This window comes from Varroa jacobsoni, unplaced genomic scaffold (assembly GCF_002532875.2).
Source record: "Varroa jacobsoni isolate VJ856 unplaced genomic scaffold, vjacob_1.0 scaffold_945, whole genome shotgun sequence".
In the NCBI taxonomy this organism is placed as follows: domain Eukaryota; kingdom Metazoa; phylum Arthropoda; class Arachnida; order Mesostigmata; family Varroidae; genus Varroa; species Varroa jacobsoni.
Genome location: NW_019213847.1, coordinates 29914 through 53715, shown reverse-complemented (window position 1 = coordinate 53715; position 23802 = coordinate 29914). Strand labels below are relative to the sequence as shown.

At 44.0% G+C, this 23802-nt stretch overlaps 1 protein-coding gene across 4 annotated transcripts in view; it reads right to left on the bottom strand.

The window, feature by feature from the left end:
* Positions 1 to 23414, bottom strand: part of LOC111265240 (semaphorin-5A) — a 69622-nt gene extending 46208 nt beyond the window's left edge. For 2 of the 4 annotated variants that reach the window (XR_015312985.1, XR_015312986.1), the window contains exons 1-2: positions 21643 to 23414; positions 4536 to 5790 (exon numbers count right to left, since the gene is read on the bottom strand). The gene's annotated coding sequence lies outside the window, so the exon portion shown is untranslated. The remainder of the gene's footprint in view (positions 1 to 4535; positions 5791 to 21642) is intronic. The other 2 variants (XM_022841739.2, XM_022841740.2) reach the window with 2 other exon arrangements.
* Positions 23415 to 23802: the final 388 nt, after the last annotated feature.

Here is a 23802-nt window from a genome sequence, read left to right as displayed (position 1 = left end):
CTGCACAGGTCTCGATCAAATGATTCCCGCAAAGAAGACCGTAGCAATACGTCCGAAGTTGTCGTTCCCGTGGCCGACGCTATCAAAATATTCTGCAAATCACCACCACAAGGCTAAGTCAGATCAGATCAAACCAGAGAACGTCAGGTTACTACGATGCTAGCCAACTATTCTTAATCGATATTTATCGCTACACGATAGAACGAACATCTACCACTGGCGACGTTTTTAACCGATACTTTGTTGTCCTTCTCCGTCGATCAGCTAGATACTGCTACTATATAATTCAGTTGAACAGACTGCGCGTGGTTATTCTTCCCTCGGATAAGCACGGAATCGGCCAATGGTCACTCGTGACGAAAATCGACGAACGACCTACGGAGACAAAAATGGAACCAGCCAGTGGACGATTTTACTGCCACGCTGATGAATAGCGATCGAACTGCGACAGGAAGTCCGAGCGATGCGACAGGTTCACCAGGTGATCATCGTCATCAGTGGCCCCGGTGGCAACAATATGAGTCACGTAAGATCGCCTTCATTGCAGTGCAATTTCGTTAGCTCAATGTCTACCGGTAAAGCAAGATCATCTGGGTGTCGTTGCTGGCTTACTGGTCTAATCACATAACTGGTTCGTGTTGTAGCAGTGGCTTGTTTGCTATCTGCCCAAACCGGTTAGTTGCTACTGGCGTGTCGTTGTCGGCCAACAGGCGACACGGTACGCCATCACAATGAAAGCCTGACGCATGATAAGTAGCAGCAAGAGGGTTAATGGCAAACGCGACGCGACAGATACATGGCGCATCAGGCACTAATCCTTTCGCGGCGAGATCTGCCTACATTGCCGCGGACTATCGATGATAATAGTATATCTCTTATTATTATTATCTTAAATATTAATATCGTTGTTACGGTTTAAGTTGTTACTGTCGAAGGTGACAGAATTGTTGTGAGTACGCGATCGTTTTGATTCTATGTTGTTATTATGTCTATAATGGACGAACGACTCTATATGATGGGCTGTTTGTGCTGAATGTCTTTTCGGAAGGTCGGAGAAAAGAAGAGCAGCGAAAATGCTTGAGCTAATTCCTAGGAATTGGATTGCCTGGTTGCATTGCCTTTTGCTCCGTATTTAGACTTGAAGGCCACAACCTAATGCGGGTATATCTAGATTGGCTACCGAAGAACTCGTTAGCACTCGTCAGAACCCCAGACGCAGAATGAATGGTCTTCAGCAGAAGAAAAAAGATACTCGCATGAAGCCAGCCTGCTTAGTGGTTGGTGCACATACGATGTAGCTATGTACGACACATAGATAGACGTAGTGCCTGAGAAATTAGGGAACGTCTAAACTCTTAGTAATATATCTGAATGATGTGCTGTCCTCAGTCTAAGGTAAAAGCAGTGATGACCCATACACCTGACGGGCCTTTCAATAGATACCACAGGTGACTGTTTTGAACGAGTCTGTAATAAACTATAGCGGAGAAAAAAGGCGAGAAGTACTTAGCTGTTTTAATTGTATCGTGTTGTATTGTCTCTAAGTTGATCTACTTGTCTGGTATACTGGAAGCCAACAAGTCTGCAAAAATATGCTTCAATAAACATGATTTGCTTTTACCCGCTCCGAGAGTTTTACAGTCTGATGCATTAGTAACGCTAACAATGGACGAAATGACTGGCCTTTCCTAAAGCCAGCTAGAATCGTAAAATATTATCCATCCGAACACGTAGAATCTCGCCATCCCTCCTGTTTTCGTCGACAAAAGTCAATGCAAGGCAACGGATTTTCAGGGCGCTTCGGATGCCCCCGTGCTGATTTCCTTGCTTGAAGGCTTTTCTCGTGATGTCGCACGAATACAATGTCAGACGCGCACATCAAACCGTATTATCACTAAAATGGCTGATGAGGAGCCTGATTACGTGCGCACGAGCCACACATGGTGCCGCCATCTTAAAGCTGTTTACAGCTATTGTAGATCTGTTTCGCTTCTCGCATTTTCTTATTGGCTAGCCATCAATTTGTCTATCTGTATATATATGAAGTGACACTTCATGCAGAATCGTTAGTCGCTCATTTTATTTTAAATCCAGCATCCTAAACAACGCTACAGATCAACGCCAAGATATTGAGCCTACTCTCATAAAAACCATTATGCATTACCTATGTATGCTGTATTGTCTTTGTTTAGCCTTCCTGTTCTCTCAGTTGATATGGGCTTGTCGTCGAACAATGACGAACTTACTCAAGTAATCACACCACCTTTGGCCTACGCTGGACAACCCCAAAAAACAATAACAGTATCCAGAACAGCAGAGACAGCTGCAATCACAGGACAAAATTGCGCGCCAAGTCCGATAAACGGTCCCCTCACGGCTGACTTTTTGACACCTGTTAATTTTCGTTCCTGTTTAGCGCATGCATGGAAGAGCGAAATTGTGTCTGAAATATTAGGCCAAAGCAGCCGCTAAACGTGATACCTGATTAAAGAAGTGCCAACGCGTAGTTCCAATAAGTAACGATAAACTGGAATAGAAATAGAAACACGTGACGTTTACTATCCCCACTAAAACAGTTAGGATGGACGACCTTCTTCGTTTGTCTTCGTGGCCGGTACTCGACCATCATATGTTATCCCGCTGCCAGTTCAGTCAAGCGTTATCTACGTGCAGCCTGCCTCCCTGTAATAAATCTTGCCAGGAGTACTGGCAGCGTATTCTAGTTGATCCGCAAATAACAACGGGCGCAAACGATTGGAGCGCCTTCTGTTCATTTGCCTTCCTTCAATCACTCAGACGTCACTGAAATGAACCAAGAGTTTGTGCTGAGGTTAGCGCGGGTTAGCGGCCATCCGCATAGGTTATACTGGCTCAAATAGCGCTAAATTATCGGTGGTCCAGCGCCACCCAGCGACAAAACGAAAAGCCCGCAACACAAAGTCCGTTGACTTCAACGTCTCCATTCATCGCTCCTTCTTCTTCCACCTTTTCATTTTCGCAATTCTTACTTAAGGAGGTGGACAGAAATTGACACTTGAGCGACGGTGGCAGTTGCCGTTGGACGTCGAGCGACGAACGAAGGCAAAGCAATGAAACTACGCAGTAGTAAGCGGCGCTTCTTTCCAGAGCGAGCGCAAGAGAAACAGGAAAGGGCGGACCCATGCGGCCGCTGATCGATCGAACCCCGAACCAACCCACAGCGAAACGAGACAGTGGCTCGTACTTTACCGTCGGCATCAGCAAAGCAATGGTCTACATCAATATCGACTTTTATTCCTCTGGCCGACATCTTTACGTTTTATGTAGTTAGCTGGCAATCCTGCCGGGACGGAAATCGCTCTCTTGGCCAGCTCCTCTTGTCCCGTTTTCTGGATGCTACTGACCGCCATAAATGCACTGCTCTATCCCTATTCTATTCTGTTGTCCATTGGCTGCTGCACTGGTCGCCGCTGCCGGACAACACTGAGTCATCGTGAGCCGTCGCGTGTTGGTCGTCGCCTCACGTCGCCGCAACCTTGGTCTTAACAATAAACACGTTATATATATACATATATATATATATACACTGGTAGCAGTAGTAGCATTTGGGAGGAACAAGGGCGAGGAGAAGCACTAGCCGCGAAACTGGGTTTTCGGCTCTTTCGATTTGTGCTGTCTCGCTGCCTCCGTTGCTTTTGCCAACGGCCGTTGGCCCGCCTAGGCCCATCCGTGCGCCATCATCGGTTTTTCTGGTCTTTCGACTTGTGGTGGACGAAACACAGGACGAAGGCGCAAATGCTGCAGCCAAAGACGGGCAAAGCAACTCTTCGCGTCGAAAACAACGAATGCATCCAACCGACAGGCGGGATCAGCCGCCGACGACAACGGCAACGTTGCTTTGGCCGCACTGAAGCCACTCCGGGCGGCGTGGGGATTTCCTTCTACGTATCCTTTATTCTACCTTGGCTTCGTTTAGCACTTCGCGACATGTATGTACTGCTGCACTAACAACCAAGAAGCAACGATGATCACTTCTCTTCGGTTCTTTCGCAGAGAAAACGATAAGGACAGGAAAAATAAAAACAGCTTGATCCACCATATCGTGGGGGGAACCGCGAGCTCTTGAGTAGGGCGAGCTGCGCTCGCGCATGAAATGACAGCGCGCTATTACCGACGGCATCAGAACTAAAAGCGACTATACGTGACCGAAAGCGCGACAGGCAGGTCAAGTTGAACAAAGACAGACGCCAGGGAAAGCTGGAGGATCGACCATCGCTGCTGGTGAACGCGCTCATCGCGTAAGTGGCCGTAAGGCTATCTGTTTGGAAGTTCTGTGTGATAAGTATCACGACAGCTGAAGTACACTTGTTTTACTCATATTGTCATTTGATGTCTATCATCTGGTCGGACCAAGTAGTTTTGTGGTACCTACTGTGTGATACCTAAAGTGATAACTACTGATTCACATATAAGGGGGCTCTTGCGTAGAATACTTTTGTGGGGCGAAATCACGTCTCCTGAAATACGTTTAAATGCATGAAGCAACAAGTACTTACTCGTAGGGGCACATAGTTAGTTTGCTGCAGGAAACTAGGTTTTTAAGAAGTACGCTCAAAATGTAGTTCGCTCGGTCTAAGGGTCATCGGTCAGCGCGCCGAACTTCCAGAGGATGGGGTTTGGCACGGCACGGCCGGAGGAAAAACGACACCCAGTGCATGAAACGGGACTGTGACCGAATCCTCGGGAAGGGAAAATGCTTTTGGAACGCCACTCAAGCGCAACCGTTAGTAGCAAAAGCGGGGGCACATCAGAATAACGACAAAAAGGAAAGTTAGCGATGCAGAGCCACTATATGCATCCGACCGTTCCGACGCGCGTTCATCCTTCTGTAAATCGCGCGTGAAAATCGCCTCATCTTCTTTTCTTCTTCGTCCACGCCGCCGTTGCCCGTGTGGTCCTGGCGCTTTGCCGTCGCTCGCCACTAGAGTGACGCCGCACGCAAGCAAGCCGGCCAACTTCATGCCGAGGGACGAAGCTCCGGAGCAACACCAATCAAGAGCTGGGATGCGCAACACTGGCCTGTACCCTCTGACGTCTACATAAGTTCAGCGTTCTATATGGAGATAGTATATATGGAAGAGTCTGTCGAAGTCAGAAACAGGCGAGAAAGCACACAGACAGTTCAGTCGGTTGGTCCGCATCAAATCGGATCTTCTGTCCTGTTTTTCAGCTTCGGCAGTTCGATGATACCATAAGCACTTTCGTGGGTCGTTTATTACGCTGTGGCTGGCTTGTAGCTTGTCGTAGAAATTCTGGAGGTAAACCGCCAAATACGTCGTCAGCGCCGGAGCCTTCCGCGCGCTGTCTCGCTGCGATCGGAAGTCACTGTGGTGTTCTGCTCACATCACCAGTGTTATAGCGACTACTACCGGCTGAGAACATTGCATATCGAGGACTTGTCGCATTACGACAATCACGCTGTCCAGTTGGGTTGCAGCGCGGTAATCATAAACACCGGTAACGGTGCTGGGAGCATCGCCTGCTATGAATCCCGCTCCATTGAGGAGACGATGGTGGGTTTGGCTCGCAAACGTTATTGTCGTTCTGGGCCGTGGTATTGTTCTTCTCACTCCCCTCTCATGTGGCTCGATGGCGTGACAGTAACAACAGGGACGGCGACGATACCGCAGATGTCGTTGAGGAGGACCGGAGACGATGTCCAGTAACGGCAGGCAACTGACGTCGTAATGTTGCAAGGCGTTTGTCCACACAAATGCAGTCAAGCTTAGATCGATCAACGTAACGATCAATCTAAAAAGAAAAAATGGCAACACTTGTTACACGATTCTACCAACACGCATTGTAAGCATCAATCTAGCCTACGTTTATCCAATATCTACAGTTTTACTTGATGGGTCTACTAAACTGACGTAGACCGATCGAATAGCTAAGCCCTCATCATCCTGATCATCGTAAAACTGTCTCTATTGTACACGCGTACCGAATGTATTATACATGCCCCACTCGAAGTTCATGGCCGCTTGTCATTGTCATCTAGTTTTTTAACCGTTGGGCGAAATAACAGCAATCAGTGTCTTTAACAAGTGACCTAAGCTTCAAATTGTATAGCATCGAAATATATGTACAATTACTCGACTAGGAAGGTGGGCGATTAAATCGATACTCCCATAAAAATCAAGACACGTTGCCGACCTAATTGCTGGTTAAGTGATGCCCAACCATTTAAGCACTGGCCAGCCGTAAACGAGCGATAATTAGACGTCATAGCAGTGGTAATATTTTTTGGGTTGGTGCTAATCGATGTGAGGCATCCCAGTCAGAAACTAAACTTCTGTTATTTAGAAAAATCAATCTATTCAAGCATTTTGTCGAACTAATAGATTTGGCTATGTCGCTCGTTATGGGCAGTTGGAAGGGGCGACGCTTTGGTTTTTTCTTTCGATCGTTCACAGTTTGATTGAGCGCCCTTTATCACACTGCTGTGGGTCGCGAACGAAGAGCTTAGAAAATGCTCAGCTACACGCGCTGACCGGTGACGCTTTGGTTGTGGCACTATATCGTATTCCCAAAATGGACACACAGGGAGATCACTGCAAATATCGACCTATAACTTGGGCACATAGTCTACGTCGTATTTCTTTCTGTCTTTTTTCAGATCGTTGGATACCCATCGCCCAAAATGATCAGGGCCATCTGAACACGTAAATAAGTATTCGGGAGTTCCGGCATCGTACATAGTCAGATCTTTTCGAACAGATGTTTCATCCCGCACAAATTTTACTTCTGACGAAATGCATCGCTCTGTTATTAAATTATGAATAAGAAGCCATAATAGAGCTCCTTGGGACGAAAAGTCATCTAGCCATAATAATGCTATTTTCTTCCCTTTCATCGAGCGTTAGTCGGTAAGGTTAACTAATCACGTGGAAGGCTGTTAATATAATATAGGTATATAGTGAATAGGACGAATTAGCTAACAGCTAGCCATACGTCTACTCATTTAAGCCATTAAAAGATAGCACATCCATGATAGCATCTTTGAGACTGTGTGTTCCTAAGGGTCTGAACTTCCGCTAGACCGAGGCTCGACCTTACACTTATACCCATCGAAGGTCCAAAGTGGATTTTCTGCTAAGAAGAACACTTGCAGGCACTGCAGCTTATTTTCTATCCCTTTTAACCATTTCTCCATAAATGTCCCTGGATGTTGATCGCTCTCCGCTTAAGTCCTACTCTCTGAGGCCGTGGTTGTAGCTACGGCTCAGGAGTTCAGAATCGCTGTGCGGGTCTCTTATAGTTTCGAAAAAGTACATAGGAGTATATCCGCGATATCTGTCGGTCACTTGCTTTCCCGAACTTACCGCTATCGTGTTGACTGCGTCTAGATACTAGTAGTTCAACTGTGTAATAATAATCTATAGGTTGATCTCAGCATGCTAGGCACGTACGTTGCGGGACATAAGCCGGCTCAAAACGAACAAGACTACTCTCTTTTTCCTGGTCCTCTTTTTTTCTATTGAATTTTCAAGAAGGCACCAGCCACGGATGGCGCAAGATAGGACGGACGAAGCTGCCAGCGACCGCCACCCAACACAGCGTCATAAGGTATCGGCTGTGGCGTTCTTATTGGCTGTGCTTTTCTTTTTCTCGTCGAACGAGAAAAAGAAGAAGGTCGAGAACATTGAAGGCAGAGAAAGCCTCAAAACAGAATCGACACAGACTGCAAGTCGGGGCTTGCTTCTTCAGAAGGCCAATCGCTAGCACTCAACCGACCCGGCAATTCGTTTCGAAGTTAGGAAGGACGCGAAAAAGAACTGGTTTGAAGAGTACCCTTTGCTAGAAGCGGCAGCGTGTAGTAGGGGTGGTAGATGTCCGTTGAATACTGACGACCCGGTCGCGGAACATTTCTCTGGGGCCAAACGATGTTCGGGGCAGTTGGGCGTCGGAATTCGGCTAACTGGCAGATAGTTTTACATTAGGCGATATGTATCCGTACCGATGCAGTTGGTACTACACTGCTTAGGTAGCAAGGTGGGATGCCGCCATCTTACACTACGCTCGCCAGTATTAAGTAGAAAAGGACTGCGCCTAGCTACGAAATATAGGAATGTTATAACAGCTTCCCCCTAGGTAGACCACTTCAAGTATGATTTAGTGAGTAAATGAGTGACAAGCCAAGCAGGGAACAATAGCAGCAGTGTACTGGCTTACACGCGTTAGTGCCCGAGAACGTCACAAAAGGCAGTTTATAATGATGCCATCTGGATACGCGCTATAGTGTGGCGATTTCCATATATAGTCCTATAATATATGGGCGAAGATCGTTCATGTTGCTCGTCTTGTTCTCCCTTTTGTTCGAGTAATTCAAGTTCCAGCGATCAGACGCGCTGGTTTGAACTTAAATTGATTTCCTAACTAATCAACGATACTGTTACCCGCAGTTGGGAATTTAGTTGACAATGCTTATGACGCAGTTCTACAGTAAGTCTACTACGTATTTAGTGACGAAAGGACGATCGAATATAGTAATAAGGGCAACGATAATAGCAATAAGGGTTTTCGTTGATTATGTCCTTCTGTTCTACAAACAAATTGACCTGGGCACGATTGACGTCTCTGCTATTAATATTTTTCAATATTACTGATGATAACGAATATACTATGTGATAAAACATTAAAAGTAGAGGCCGGCGTATCTTAACTACAGCTCATCTAAACGCGTAGATTATTTGTTTCCCCAGCTATCGCACTATAGGATGCTTCACGTTGAATCAAAGCTTCACGACAGGCCAAGTACGTACGGATTCACGCATCAATTTTCATCTGCCGCGCCGATACGATACCCAAATCGTTGTTCGAAAAACTCGGCGCGAGCGAACGCCGCTAAAATGTAAACCAAAGATATACTAGAATATAGGCGGAGATACTAATCTAATATAATATGAAATGTATTACTGCAGCCGCTGTTCCCCATATCAAATACCCCGGAGCGGTACGGAGCAGTTAGTAGATATCTAGCTGATCTGAACACTTTTTCCGTCTAACGATGTTAATAAATAACGAGTGATGAGACTAATTCAATAAGGGTGCGTAAATGGTCGCTACCTAGAAGTAAATATTAATTAGATTGAGCCCAACAAAACTTCTCGCTCGGGAAGGGATTGATTGAAACAAATTGATGGATGGACAAAAGCCAGCGATCCTAAAGGGAGCTTTTGTACCCGGCTGGCTCTAGCCGCACGTCAGGGGTTATCTTTTCATTTCAATCTATGTTGTATCTTTCTCTTTCAGTATACATTGTCTATATTGCCTCGCCATAAACGGAGAAAACAATACGTTACTACTGATGTCTGTACGGATGAACGTGCTGATTGTGCGTGTATGTGCTCGCATCAATGAGAAAACTAACTGCCAGAAGCAGCAGCAATCGTAACGCTGCTATTGCGCTCTATGCAGACTCGTCTGTCCGAAATTAACGCTTGTGACCCGACTGCGATGCAACCATAAGGAACAACGAGCGCTCTCTTCCTGTTTCACTGTATCAGTCTGTCAATTTAGCACGTATAAATCTCGAGTAGCAGCTAAGCAGCTCTGGACACGTCAAAGTACATGACCTGTTTAATAACGTGCCAGGCTAGAAGTAAACACGTATCATAGAAGCCCTACTGAGGGCCAATATTGGTCTTCCAGTAATCTTTGGTTTGTGGCATCGGCATTTGCTGTTGCCCCTAGAAAGTGCCAGCCTCTAACCGTGAAGCAACGGAGCGATGGCGGGAGAAATTTTTATAGAGGTGATTTACGAAACAGACGGCAACTTAAACGCAAACCGGTAGCTATTCTTCATCCTTAACTATATCCATATCTCTGTCGGTCAGCCATAGGACACAGACTGTCCTAGATTCACCACTGGAACGTTGTTTCTACAAAGAAAAAGCTGGAGGAGAATGCGGGATCAACGGAGAGTGTTATCGTTTGGTGTAATTAAAGGCTTTTACGACCTCGTTATTTATAGCCAGCCTTCTGCTTTTACGTCCAAAACTAGGTCTACTCACTCGGGTAGCTCTAAAAAGGTACGTTGTACTTAATTTGTTTCCGACCGGACGCCACGAACCCAGAAGGAAGGGACAATCGCAAAAATGCCGTTACTTAGAAATACTGCAGTCTGCTGCAGGCTAGCTGACGTAGAGGTGCCTGATCTGTTACAATTTTGGCAAGGACAGAACTTTGTCTCCAGACCTCAACGTGTGAGCAATATGAACAGCTTACGATCCGTAGCAACAAAAAGACAAGCCAATATCGTTTTTGACACAATGGTACGATGTTAAGATGGTTGCAGGCTAGATTATTTTCTTCCACAAGAAATCAATGCTGGCTCTGCTGCTGCTGCTGCTAACCAGACCGGCGTCCTCTGTTAATAGTGAAGATCGGCGATGGGACTTAGTACGATAAGACCTATTAGGCGGAAAATTAATGTCCATTGAATTCAATGGATCTTTATTGAATCGTAACGTATTTGGTTGAACTGCAGTGGACAGACAGGAGAGAAAAAACTGTAGAATGATGGCGGTGTATTACTGGAAGATAATACCAAGCTTGATTTTGGCATGATCGAAGCAATCCGCTGCATACGCTTGACAACAATTTTGTTAAGTGTCAACAGCAATTTAGGCGATTCTGTATAAAATTGAAAAACAGACCCATTGCTTTGGCATCGCTTATAAATACGTAGTAGTATGCTCGAACCTACTCGGTGGATTTTTGTCGCTCTATTATTCTGAGTTTTCCGTTTTTCTCGTTGTTTTTGTTGCTCTTAATTAATTACTGGTATTGTTTTCGATGCGACCCAGTTAACAGGGCATGCTTTTCTAGATGAGCGACATTATGGCGCGTTACTGAAACGTCATTATTAAATACCCTTTTGTTACGATAGATGACAAATGGGTGGAAATAAACGTCATCTACATTAGCTTGTTGCGCGCTGGTGCTGCTACTAGTGAACCGTGTCACGATTTCGCAATTCTTTGGATTTGCAAGGCTTTCCTGAAAAAAGAAACTTTTATCTAGTTCTTATGTTGGCATATGATAACAAATAATATACAATAGGCATACATTTTACTAGGAAACTATATGCGCCGCATGTATTTCTAACGAGGACGATGACGCACCGTCGGCGCATCGAAGTAAGTTAGTACGTAACGAGCTTAGCCTGAATCAGGCCGTTTTAATGTGCATGTACTTTGTAAGTATGGCTTCCGGATCGTCTTGGAAGAACACTGGCCTTCTGTACTGCATCTAGCGGAAGCGTCGAAAACATTTACGCAGTCGTATCGTCGAAGGTGAAGTTGCTGGTTAACAAGCTGACGCTATCGGGTTCGAAACCACGTATTGTTCGATAGTTGAATATCGTTGAGGCTCGGTAGCTGATAGCTAGGTTATACTTTAATAGGCTCGACGGATCTCAACGAATGCTTTTCCAGAGCAACTCACAATCAGATATATTATAGAGATCCATTACCCAGCTTACTTTTAATTAATTATTATTATTTTGCAAATCGGTATGTTCTAGTACGACGAACCGTTTCAGGCTACTGACTTTCTATCTATTAGCATCGCCATTATTAATCCGTAGCCTTTCACCATATTCACCGTTTACCGCTTGTCGTCACGTTTTAACGTGTCTGTGTGTACGGAAAAGCGCACGAATCGCTTGCATCGTCATGCTGTGAGGGCAACACACTTTGTCAGCGGGCGACAGCTTACGCTCGTTCCGCCGCGACGACAGATGACTGTCACGAAACAAACACCATCGTGGACACGATAACGGCCAACGTAGATCACTTTTGTTCTTTTTAGCCATTATATATCTATCCATAGCTTCCATTCCAGCAATTGGTTACAGAATAATTCAATCACCTATACCAACATCCACAGCTGAAAGCTGCACGTTCGATAACGCCAAAAATCGTTCCTCTCAGTTTTCCAAAGATTTAGTTGATTTGTCATCAATTTTATATTGTTTTTATATATGTTTGCATGTAAAACCATGTATTTGATTCTTAAATTGGTGTCAATCCACAGTCGTTTCATGGCCAGACCCTTGCTAGTCTGGCCCGTCTTGCCTTATGCCCCTGTCGCAGATGATCATATGCGTATCATAAACTCGTAGTACCGAGTCGTTCATCAAATTGTCTATAAATCAATCAGTGCAAAGAGAGACGATCTCAGGAAACAAGAAGAAGATGAAGTTAGCAAGGATTCTGATTCGATCTGCAATAGCAAGAAAAACCACAAAAGCCTAACCGCGACCAGAGCCACTATAGAGCGTACTTGATCGTCATGTTGTCTTTCTGCAAAGACTTCATAGGAATTATAGTACCGGAGTCGAACCGTTCTCTAGTACAGTTTCACTGCGAGCAAATAAAAAGAAACGAAAACGTTGCAAAATGCATTCTTTTGTCCTGTCGCGGTGTCCCGTAGTCCCCTAGAAAAGAGACGCTGTATTCTCGCCCGGAAGACGAGCGGGAAGATGTCGTCCATTGACGGATTAAAAGCTCCATTCCATTTTCTCCCTAAAAGTCATTCAGTGCATACGCAGACCTGTTGTAGCGTCACCATGCGTTTTAACTGCCGTCAAATAAGACAGAGGGCGAGGCCAAAACGCCGATAGCGTCAGAAATTCACAGACATCTCTAGCGTTGAGTGAGTCGGCCATAATGACTGAGTGCAATAAAGGCAACAATGACAACTATTGCTACTACTGCCGTTGTATAGGCGCCAACGTTATCTTGGCAGTCGAGAGCTGTGCGAGGTCGCATAATCGCACTTCGTCATTCCGGTCGTGTTTCGTAGCGATGACGGAGTTTACTCGTTGCGTTCGCGCGCTCGATAACAAACTTGATTTGCGCGGTAAAACCAGTGACGAGCGTCAGAGAGGAGCCGTTATAAATATCCTATTTCTACCTGTTTTTTTAACGGGCTGACGCTGATTGGCATGACCAAGTTTGCCGCTTCCATTTCATTATCTGGGTAGCCAACGAGCGTGCTGTCACTTATACCTGCTATCTTCTTCTTGTATATTTGATTACAGTCGTTCCATTATAGAGTGCCATCTTGCGCGTGGCTTGTGGACGGTGTAAATATTTGTATTCAGAAACAGTAATTTGAAGATATTTAGTTGGCGAGCACAACGCATATTGAGAAGTAATGTGATGGTTTGTTACGGAAGCTTTTTAGCGCGGTGTTGGTACGTATAGCTAAAACACAATATTTATCTGGAATAAATGACGACCTGTCGCTATTGGCCCCCGGAACGTCATTAATAACAAAGTGCATACATTCACATTAAAGGCTACGGGCATTTCTTAGTGTCTGTCGACATAAATGAGAGTATTTCAAATAAGTGTTTTTTTTTTCATAGTAATTTCTCCGTTAGAGCAAGTCTATGCACAATCCAGAAATTACAAAAATTCTTGGAACCGTTTTTATACGATTCAAACACTTACATCATATATATGCAAGCTTTTATTCGTTTCTAATAAAAGAGAATGTCTATAGAGATCCTAAGCACATCCACTTCAAAAGCGTGTCCTTTTTTTTTTTATTATAGTGATTCCCTATATTTGAACATCATATGGGCCTGTTCGTCTGTGCGCGTATATGCACAGTACTTGGCCGTTTACCGTTCTTCATTTCAGCATTATCTTCCAACTCATATACGAACACAAAGTAAATAAATGAATCACTATATTCGTGTGGTCAGCTGTTTGTTTGTTTTGTCGAATACCGCATTGACCCAGTTACCTCATCCGTCGCGAGATTGACCAACGGAATTCTTGGATGGAAGTCTTCTGCTGAGTTTCACTCGATCAATCCGACCACTTCACATACATTTTTTTTTACTCTTTTTCTCTTGTTTCTGTTCCTTTTCTCTCGTACAACAGGCCCATGCCTTTCGGATACGTGCTGCCGGTGGAAGTCCGGCTATGTCGCCCCCGAGCGCGGAGGGTTCAATAGGCAGTGCCGATAATTACATCGGCGAGAATGCGTGTGAGCGTGCACAAAATTGCGTCGCTTGTGCACTTCGATCTTAACGCCGTTGCCTTCATAAATTGCCGGTACGGTAGATTCTCCGCTACGGGTGCGGCGCCGTACTTACGTACGACGTTTTTAGGCGGCAAGAAGCATTCAACATTGACCTCAGCGTCCGCTTTCACTTGGATGCAGCACGAACCCCCTTGGATACACACGTACATATATATTTATAAAACAACTTATATATATATATATATATATATATATATATATAAGTCAGACAGACAAAGCTGAAACAGATGCGCAAGGCCCTGTTTATGGTCCTGGCAGTAATAAGAAGAGAATTTTTCCTACCTTAAAAGCCAAATGGCTAGCAATTGATATTTGAAAATGCAATGTTCTTAAGTGGTACATTGGATTACGTGTGTTTAGGAAAAAAAACCAGAAATATATGACGACTATATATGATGAGGTATCATCCTTTATGAGAGTTCCGTGTCCGGAAATCACTTTAGTGTCAAGAAATTATAATTTCAACAGAACCGCATGGTGCAGATGGTAGAATGAAGTCCAATTGATCATATCAAGCTATACTTCCGTTCTTCGACTTAGATTCCTACTTCTAGTTCCTGTCAATATTAGATAGCCTAGGTATTTTCTATATGTGCTAGAACAAATATAGTTTTTCTGTTACCGTTATTTGGCTTATGACGCATTCTTCCTATTGTTGTTTGTAACTGTTTACTGGTTACATGGATCGTTCTTTCTGTCCTGCCTTTGTATTTCTTGAACTGTTTGTCCTTACTGGAAGCAATTTTTTCAGTACATACCGTCATGTCCATGTAATGTAACCATGCTATGTTAATACTAGTAAACGCCAGTATTTTTACATCTATATGTCCATGTATAAATATTTATTGCCGTATAGATTATGAAAAAAACAGAGCGGATTTTTTTTGGTAGCATAGACTAAGACACACTGCTTTTTATTATGGGCATTAGCAGCGACAAACTTATTTCATGGGAAGGTCGTGATCGAGCGAAGTGTGGTGAAACAGGACGCGCCCTGTTATTATTACATTAGGCAATAGTCGTTTGTCCAAAATGATCGCCAGCTCAGCTCCTATTGTTTCGCCCCAGCCAAAAAATAACTGATTGACTAACTTAGTGACTAACTGGTTGTATCTGGTCGTTACGATTTTTCCATTTTTTTTGACTCATTTTTAAAGTTTGCTGGTTTGCCTTGCGGGCTTCTTGGTAGTTGCATAGTTCGCCCAGTCATGTTTGCTCTGTTACTGCCGCTGCTACTACTGCTGTTGATAATGATATTTCTACTGTTGTTTCTACGGCGAGCAAATGTACACGCATTCAAAGGGCTCCAGCTTGAAAATGTCCGGCTTCCAGAACGGTCCCTAAGCCACCCAGCGCGGTCCAAAAGCGGCTACGGTGTCCCACCTACACACCCACTATTCACGCTCATAATTGAATTTCTTATTAGCTCTCCATAAACAAATAGAATAGACTGTACAGATTATATATCTCTACTGACAGTATCGGAACAACGGCGGATAATAATGATACATATAAATATCTAGAATATTATATTCTGTATATAATTTGTAAGTGGTTTTTTAGTATATGCGTGGATGAAATTACGCAGGTAACTAATATGAAGAAGGTCAACAGGGCACACACGTAAATCTACAAAAGGTAAAACCAAAACAGCTCTGCACTTATTACAGCCTTAATTCAAGTATTTATAGTACCATATAGATTTCATAGTGAATATATTATGCAACTGATTTTTACATTAGGAGAATGTGCCTTTGAGTATAATGGTGGTTGGAGCGTTTTTTTTTTTGTTCATGAACACATTAAATGTGGAAAACGATTTAAAATTATTTGCGAGAACGGCAAAAGTGTCCTTAAATGCCTATCGATTGCAGAGAATGATTATAATATTGTTGCTATTGTATGAAGTCACCAGGTACTTTAATGTCTTGTCCTTGATGTTTTGCAGTGCCCGATATTGATGGCGGAGCATGCGATCTCTGTCCCGTAGATTAATTCATTCAAACTACCATTTTTGGCTATACAGCTAGCTTTTTATAGAGCTGAGTGAGGTTTGAGTTGTCTGCAAAGAAAGAAGCAAATGCTCTTCTTGAAAAAATTTCTTTCCTTTTCTTGTTTTCCCAGGTTAAGGGAAACGTCCAGTAGGTCTAGTAGGGGTCTGCAGGCAGAATCGTTTGCACAGCGAGTAGGTGCTAGAACTAAGTTTCGCAAATAGAAATTGTCTGTTCTAAGTAAAGGGCGATAAGCATGACATAGCCAACGAGATTATTTGCCACCTAATTGGGTCTCATTGTGTAACGTCAAATGTTTCATGCTAACTTTTTCTTTATTAAAGAACTACACTAGTACTGGCACTATTACTGTGAACTTAATATATTCCAATCTACTCCTTCTTTAGTGATGATATAGCGTTAACCCATCATCGGAATCAGTATTCGGTGCTTCAGATCCGATCGGCCAATGAAATGCGACAGCTTTCAGTACCGGGCCAAGGTGCACCCGTTACGCGAGATACCTTGCTTGTAACTCTGAGCCCTTATCATTAATATTCATCGTCGCGCGTTCATAATACGCACTGCAGATGGAAACTATCAGAGTCAGAACCTGTCGACAGCTTCTGTTCAATCAAAAGACAGCGAACTATTTTTAGCTGAATGAAGAATTTCCATAAAAGAGTGAGTATCTAATGTGATAATATCATAAACCAAAGATACGCCGATGAACCACGTAACTGTCTGTAACGGGACATTTTTTCAGTATAATTTATCCAAAAAAAAAAATAAAAGTTTGACAATTAAAACTGCGAGCAAGAATTATGTTCAAACAAAAATTCAACTATAGTAGATAATGGCTGTGTGTAACGTACCTGCCAAATGTAAAAAAAAGTTTCTCCGAAGACCAAGACTACACAGGCCTTACATTTAACAGTTTTTTTTTTTTTTTTTTTTAACCATGCTATTGTTAATCAAGTATCGAGGGAGAAATGCAATAGCAGTTAACAGAAAAAAGCCATATTGTTGTATATCATCACCATATACTAGCCTAATACAACTCGTCGCCGAAGAGCAAATGTAACCACTTTAGCTGAACTAATATTATTTATTACGAAAAGTATTACTTCGACGCTAATGCGCGATAACATTGGCCGTATATTGCAACCGCATATGTCAGAGAATACTGGCTGAATTCCGCTGACAACCTATGTACAATAATGCGTACGTTTCTGTAACATTCTGTTCAACTCGGAAACTTCGATTGTGGCTGATTGTAGGTCGCGTGCTCAAAGTCGTTGTTTGTTTCCCGTTTCCATGCGACTCGATTTAGTGTTTTTGTGTATTCCCCTGTTTCTAAAAGCTTATCCACTCTATCCCCCAACAACAAGCGTCGTTAAGCATGGGCGTTTTCAGCGACCATTCGTATCACCCGCCTGAATCTCATGATGACCGTATGTCATTCCCGCAGTCCCAGCTGCGTCGCGGATGCGCTTGCTACAAATGATGCACAGGCAATGGCACCAGCAGTCCCAAGAGCTCAACTTGGAGACATGTGTACAGAAGCAAAGCGCAAAACAGAGATAGTCTAAGACCCGTCGCCACCGTTGCTGCAGCGAAACTGGTAGGAAATTGAAGTAGTGATAGTAATGGCCGTCGTTCGTCGTACGTTATCGTATACATACATACAATGATTCTGTCTACCTTCGAGCCGCAATGAGTATATGCCTACACTGTATTTGGTTGGAGAAGCCGTGCTCCGCGACTTTGCACTGTGCTGAGTGTATTCGTACGCGTGTGGGGCGACGCCGCACCCTCGACCGAACGAATGGGGCCCAGAGCAGGCTGATAGCAGCCGAGCAAGCCAACGATCACATAGGTAGTCGGCTTGTCATGCCGACCTGCCTGCTAGCTTGATCAGATAAACGGCAATGCAACAATGCCGCCAGCGCCCGTTCCATAACAGAGCACTCTGGAGTGATAGCGTGAAGTAGCGTCGGGTCCGGTCGCCACTGTGGTCATCAAGATCGACGTCAAGATCGGCGGCATTAGCAGCACGAGCAGCAAAAAACACTACTATCTTTCATCGTTCCCCAATGAATCTCTGCTGTTGACTGCATTTGCGAAGTTGGCGCGATGACTCCGCACAACAAGTGCTTCGTTTCGAACGTCGTTCATGGTCACGAACGTCGCTATGGAGAAGAATGAAAGAAGACAAGAAGAGTACATGTATGCGTGGAAGAAGATGGCGCAAGGATCTGAACAGAGAACTGGTCAGTGAGAATAAGGCGGTATCGCCAAAAAACGTCCTCGAAGCCAGCAGATTGGCACGGCTGATTGATGCGAATACAATAGTACTATGCTATTTTCCAAACGGCACTAGGTACACCGACTGGGATGCCTGAGGGGAACTATGCGCTAAAGAATTCGATACCAACTCGCGCAAAACCGATTAGTGGACCACGATCGAAACAAACGTTCAAACAGCTACACACAGCCTTAAGGAGAGCATCGAATTTTTTCATTCTTACGCAGACCACACATTGGTGCTGCAATGTTATCAGAGCTCGCAATGCTACTGAAAACGGCTAATCCCTAAGTAAAAAAGAAACATTGACATTTATGCGTGCCGTTAGCGTTCGAATCGAGTGCTTTATAGATATTTACGGTTAACGGACTCAAACCTCAAGCGGCGACGTAACACAAATGGCGCCAATCCAGTTGTTATTCTGATGTCGCACTGGACAAGCTTTAACTATCTTGTTGATTATTATTTGCTATCTACTTGACAATAACACTGTTATTTGCTTCTAGCGTGGTTGGTGGCTTCGTACAAAAAGCGTCAATTATCCGCCCCGTATCAGCCCTCTGATCAATCGGCGACATACAGCTACTGGCAAGGAACAAGGCTCCTGATGAGGTTGAATGCATCGTGGGACGTCGAAGCTCGATCACACAGTGGGACGCGGCTAGGCGATCGTGCTTCGGGCAGGAAAGAAGAATAGTTTAGAGAAAATTATAGGGGATATGACAGAAGACGGCGGTAGTTACAACTCTGACTCTACATTGCGTAACAGACGACTGAGCGACATGTGGTGTGGGTGTAGGCGATACCGTTGGAACAGTTAGAGAAGACAGCTTTCACTGAAATAATCATTGCGTGACGTACGCTTTACATTCCTATCTAGGACTAGAGAATACGCGTGCGTACAAGACACAAGGACATCTGAAGGTTATCATAACAGCTACGCTTGTCGCAAGGTCTTCAAAAATCGCTCAGCGGTTCACTGCACATTGGTGAACAATGATCGTTAAGGTCCTGTTCACTAGCTCAGTCAGTGAAGATCAGTTAGATTGAAAAAGGCTAGGTCTTGTCATTGCACGCCGTTTGCAATGGCATGCAATGACGCCCGCCCCATTCATTAATGTCTGAAAGGGGCGGGGGTCGACTCGAAAAGAGTAAAGCAGCCCTTTGTGAGGCAATCGAAAATATTTGGCGATAGGACGGCCAAACTTCAGGAAAGGGAGCTACGAAGCTTTTAATTTGCTGGAAGCTTCCAAGAACCTCCGACTATCAAAAATGTCAATAATATTCGAAAGAAGTTCCTTTAAGACCCATGAGAAATTCACACGCCTGCGCTTTGTGTTCGGCTCCGTTGACCATTTGATACCAAGACGATTTAGATCTAGAATCACCAATCAAATGACGAGCAATTAGGGTATGACTTGAAACATTGTGTTCATATTTGATTTTCTAAAAGTACCACGATCAATTGGTACGTCGCAACTGTCCTCTTTATATAAACGATGATCTAATATAAGCGAATCCTAGTGATAGCATGCAACTAAATGGGTCTGGGTCAGTTATGAGTTGTTAGTTAATATTAGTGATGCAGGGCATAAACGCGGTTTTGTCTTAGATATATCAATACCTCTGAGCGGTTGCTTGCAATTCTCGCTGTCTAAATCTGATGCCTGAGCATTTTAAGGTAATGGTGGATCAAGCAGTTGTCATATCTTTTACGGTACTCATATCAACCGCCATGTTACATATGGTAAATTTTTTAACGATATCCACGTTGCAATACCGCCTGTTTCCTACAGCCACTGAAAGGTGTTCGACCAACAATATCAAGTTCAACATAGCATCTCATATTAATACTTTGCAAAAGCCACAAAGAAGGGAGAAAACAGAAATAGTGATATACTACGACTATAACTGTTATCCGCGATTTAATAAAAAATGAAATGTTCCCATAAATCGGGTGGTATTTTTATGTTAGGCCCCATTTAAATGATCTCTCCCTCCTTTCGCAGACGGTTATAGCCGTCAGCTGTTCTAATACTATACCAAGCGAATTCACAGACACAGTGTGCAAACTTATTCTTGCAGAGTCGGTTTTCCAACGCCCAGAAGCAGCGTAGATGCCGTCTTCAAAAGTTGCATAACATACAACTTAAAACAATAACAGCAGAACTAAAAATAGCATCGATAATATGATGGAAAAGAAAAATCTCTTTATGTTTTCTCTTTTTATATTGTCTCGTCATCTCGTAGTGAGTATAATTTTTGTAGATATTTTTTTTACCAATTGTTACTTTCAGTCTAGACCGCGATTCGTGCCTGACCTATTGTCGTTCTTTTCATTTCGAGATAATTTCAAGCAGATCCTCGTGCGACGAAGGTGAATATATATTTTCGATGAACGAAAGAAAAACGAACTGGGACCTTTGCGTCACTCTTTGCGCGACCACCACAAAATGGTCCCGTCAAATAGGACTGATGCTATAACAGAAGGAGACGTCTTATGCTATATATATATGGATCCAGAAATACGCGAACCGCGGAAAACTATAGTGCATGTGCACTATAGTTTAGACAGATGTAAAAGCAACAGAGACGGACGGATTTTTGGTACTTTACATTTGAAGTTATGGGTGCAGGAATTGAATACCGGCGAATATCTGGTTTGATTGTACAAGAACAGAAAAATAAGCGGTGACCGAATAAGTGCGTATTTGCCAACGCTGCAATTGTCACCCTATTCATCAGCATCTTTAGAAATCTGTATAAGGTAAATAGCTGTATGCCGCATTGTATCTAAGTATTTCAGAAGAATCAATTTGTCTGATTTGACAGCCTGATTCGTGACCGATCGTATGGCAAGCAATGTAGTTTTCGAAATAAATACGTTCACCTGATAGCTTAAATAAGATAAACTAAAAAACAATTGTGTATAATTGCGACTTGTTTCGAAAATGATGTGTTCATTTTGATAAGCGACTATATCAATCGGCTTACTCAATAAAAGACATGACGGATAATGAGCGTACTCCCTACTATAGATATCGACATTCAGTTTAAGGCACAATGCTTGTTATCAGCAGGCCACCAGTGGGAGGTTACTATTATAGCAACGTTCACGGCCCGGATAGGGATCTATGGAACCAGTATGAAAATAACAAGCTTCGGCTTCAAATGTAAGTATGATCTTGAACTACATAAACATCTTTAAATTTTACAAGTTTAATTCGTGACTGTACTTACGATTCGTGCTGACAAATAATCATACATTGATCTGTAGGATTATCTACAATTTATGCTGCGCACCTGACTCGTGCCATTTCGGGTAATCTACCAATAGCCATATTAACGTATCCTTTCAGAGCATCCGTTCACAAACGAGTTTCCTTCAATTCAGCTGTGACGCAAGGAAAAGCGTTAACCATCAGATTTTTCCCTTTTACATTTACACTATTCTTGAAGGCTCGTCGGAGGGAAGGAGAGTCGTACCTATTTTTTTTTGCGTTTTTTGTCACCTGCAGAAAAAACACTCGTTTGAATTTGTTGATCAGGCTCATTTAGCGAAAGCCGGGAAGTCTCCTATAGGAGCTTCAACGGCGCACCGAGCCACTCCTCATTTAATGACGTTATCCAAGCATTTGTGTGCTAAATTTTAAGTTTCTCGTACAACTTCATAGATACGTGAATGTTCGCTGCTGTCTATGTATTCATTTCAATGTAATCACTCTACTTCTTGTATCCTTAAATCAAACAGCAAAGCACGAGTGAAAAATGAGTAGATGAACTCTCTCTTCTTCGACGAAAACGAGTGAAGTAGACTGGGCTTCTGTGCTTCGTCCCCAGTGTTACCCTCTCAGTTAATCGGGTCGATGCTTTTCCAAATGCACATACGACTGGGTCGTTTGGTTGGGTCGCTGTAAAACCTACCCACGGGCCACCTGTGTCATCACCTGGCAGCGACTGCTGTGCTAAAACAGTTATCAGAACAACACGTAAACGTCGCGTTACATCTCACCTACACGGTTAACCAACACACAGCTAAGGACATAAAACTATCGAAAATCCTTTCTAGCGCAATGAGATTGTATACAGTTCACGACTGGACTTCGGCAATCGGTCCAATCCTCGCCTAGTAGGTTAAAAAGAAATGGCCTGCGTCTTGTGATTACAATAATCCGTAGGGTAAAACTCGCTGAATTTTCGCTCACTTTTAGAGGTATTATGCCTTCCGCTTTAAGAAGAAATTCCCTTCCGTCACAATAGCGTGGCACTACGTAGACTATAAGGTGAAGCCTCGTAACGTTTTTTCTGTTGTCCTTTCTAGCTGTAATATAGATTATTTTTCATCAGCATTATCCGAGCAACAGCGGAACTCATGAGCAGAACTCTATGGGCACATGGACGGCTCATAGCGGAGCGGTAGATCGTCTTCCACCATTAAATGCTCCTTTCTTCGTTCTTGTCGATAGCGATATGTCTCTTTGGAGAGGTCGTTGCTGTTGTGCCGGGTAAACTGCGGCCTCCTAGCTTCTGTTGAGCTCACTATGGCTGTGCTTCATGCGGCTATAACTGTTGCTGCTCCTTCTTCTGATGTTGGTGCTTTTGACGCCACGACTGTGGCAGGCGGCGACTCTACTCCGCTGCGTCTCTACTTTCGACACGCTCCAGTCGCCGACATCGGACCAACAATACAAGCGAGTTGGCTGTGCGTTTACGTTGTGGTCTATATGCAGCAGTGTCAGCAAGCTGTCGTAGCTATATACAGGACTATAGCTGGTTCTGTTGCTGTTGTTGTTGGTGTGTCCGATCTCATGTGTGTGTAGGAGCGTATGCGTGTGTGTAAGCGTTTCCTTTCTTCTTTCGTTTGCTGTGCCGAAACCAAACTATTACCACTAGCGCCAATGGTATTACTACAACTCTCTTGAACACTCGAGGGTAGAGTAGACGACGGAACAGAGCTGGCTGGGTGGCTGGCTGACCGCAGAACCAGCTTGTTACACGCCAGCAGCTGGCGCGGATGCGGCCGCGCTGAGGCCCACCGCGCCACCATCCGAACGCGCCAGCCCTCTCCAATATCCCTCCCATCGACGAGCGTTTTTGATCGCCGAGCGCCATCTGTCGGCAGTCGGCTGAACGCTGCGCGTTTTGCTTATGGTCGTTGAGGGAGTTGGACTCAACGTTGGAAGTGTACCTGCTTTTGCGAAAGAGACTCACGCCGATTAAAGACAAACTATTGTGTTTATGTCAGCGGCTAGCTATCCATGCTCTAGACATTCACAGGAAGGATGCATCGTCATGGTCACTACCGCCGCTACCACCACCACGCGACGTGCGGTAACCACTCGCGAGTTTGCAGGAAACGCCGATGTACGTCCACAGTGACAACATTTCGGTGGAATCACA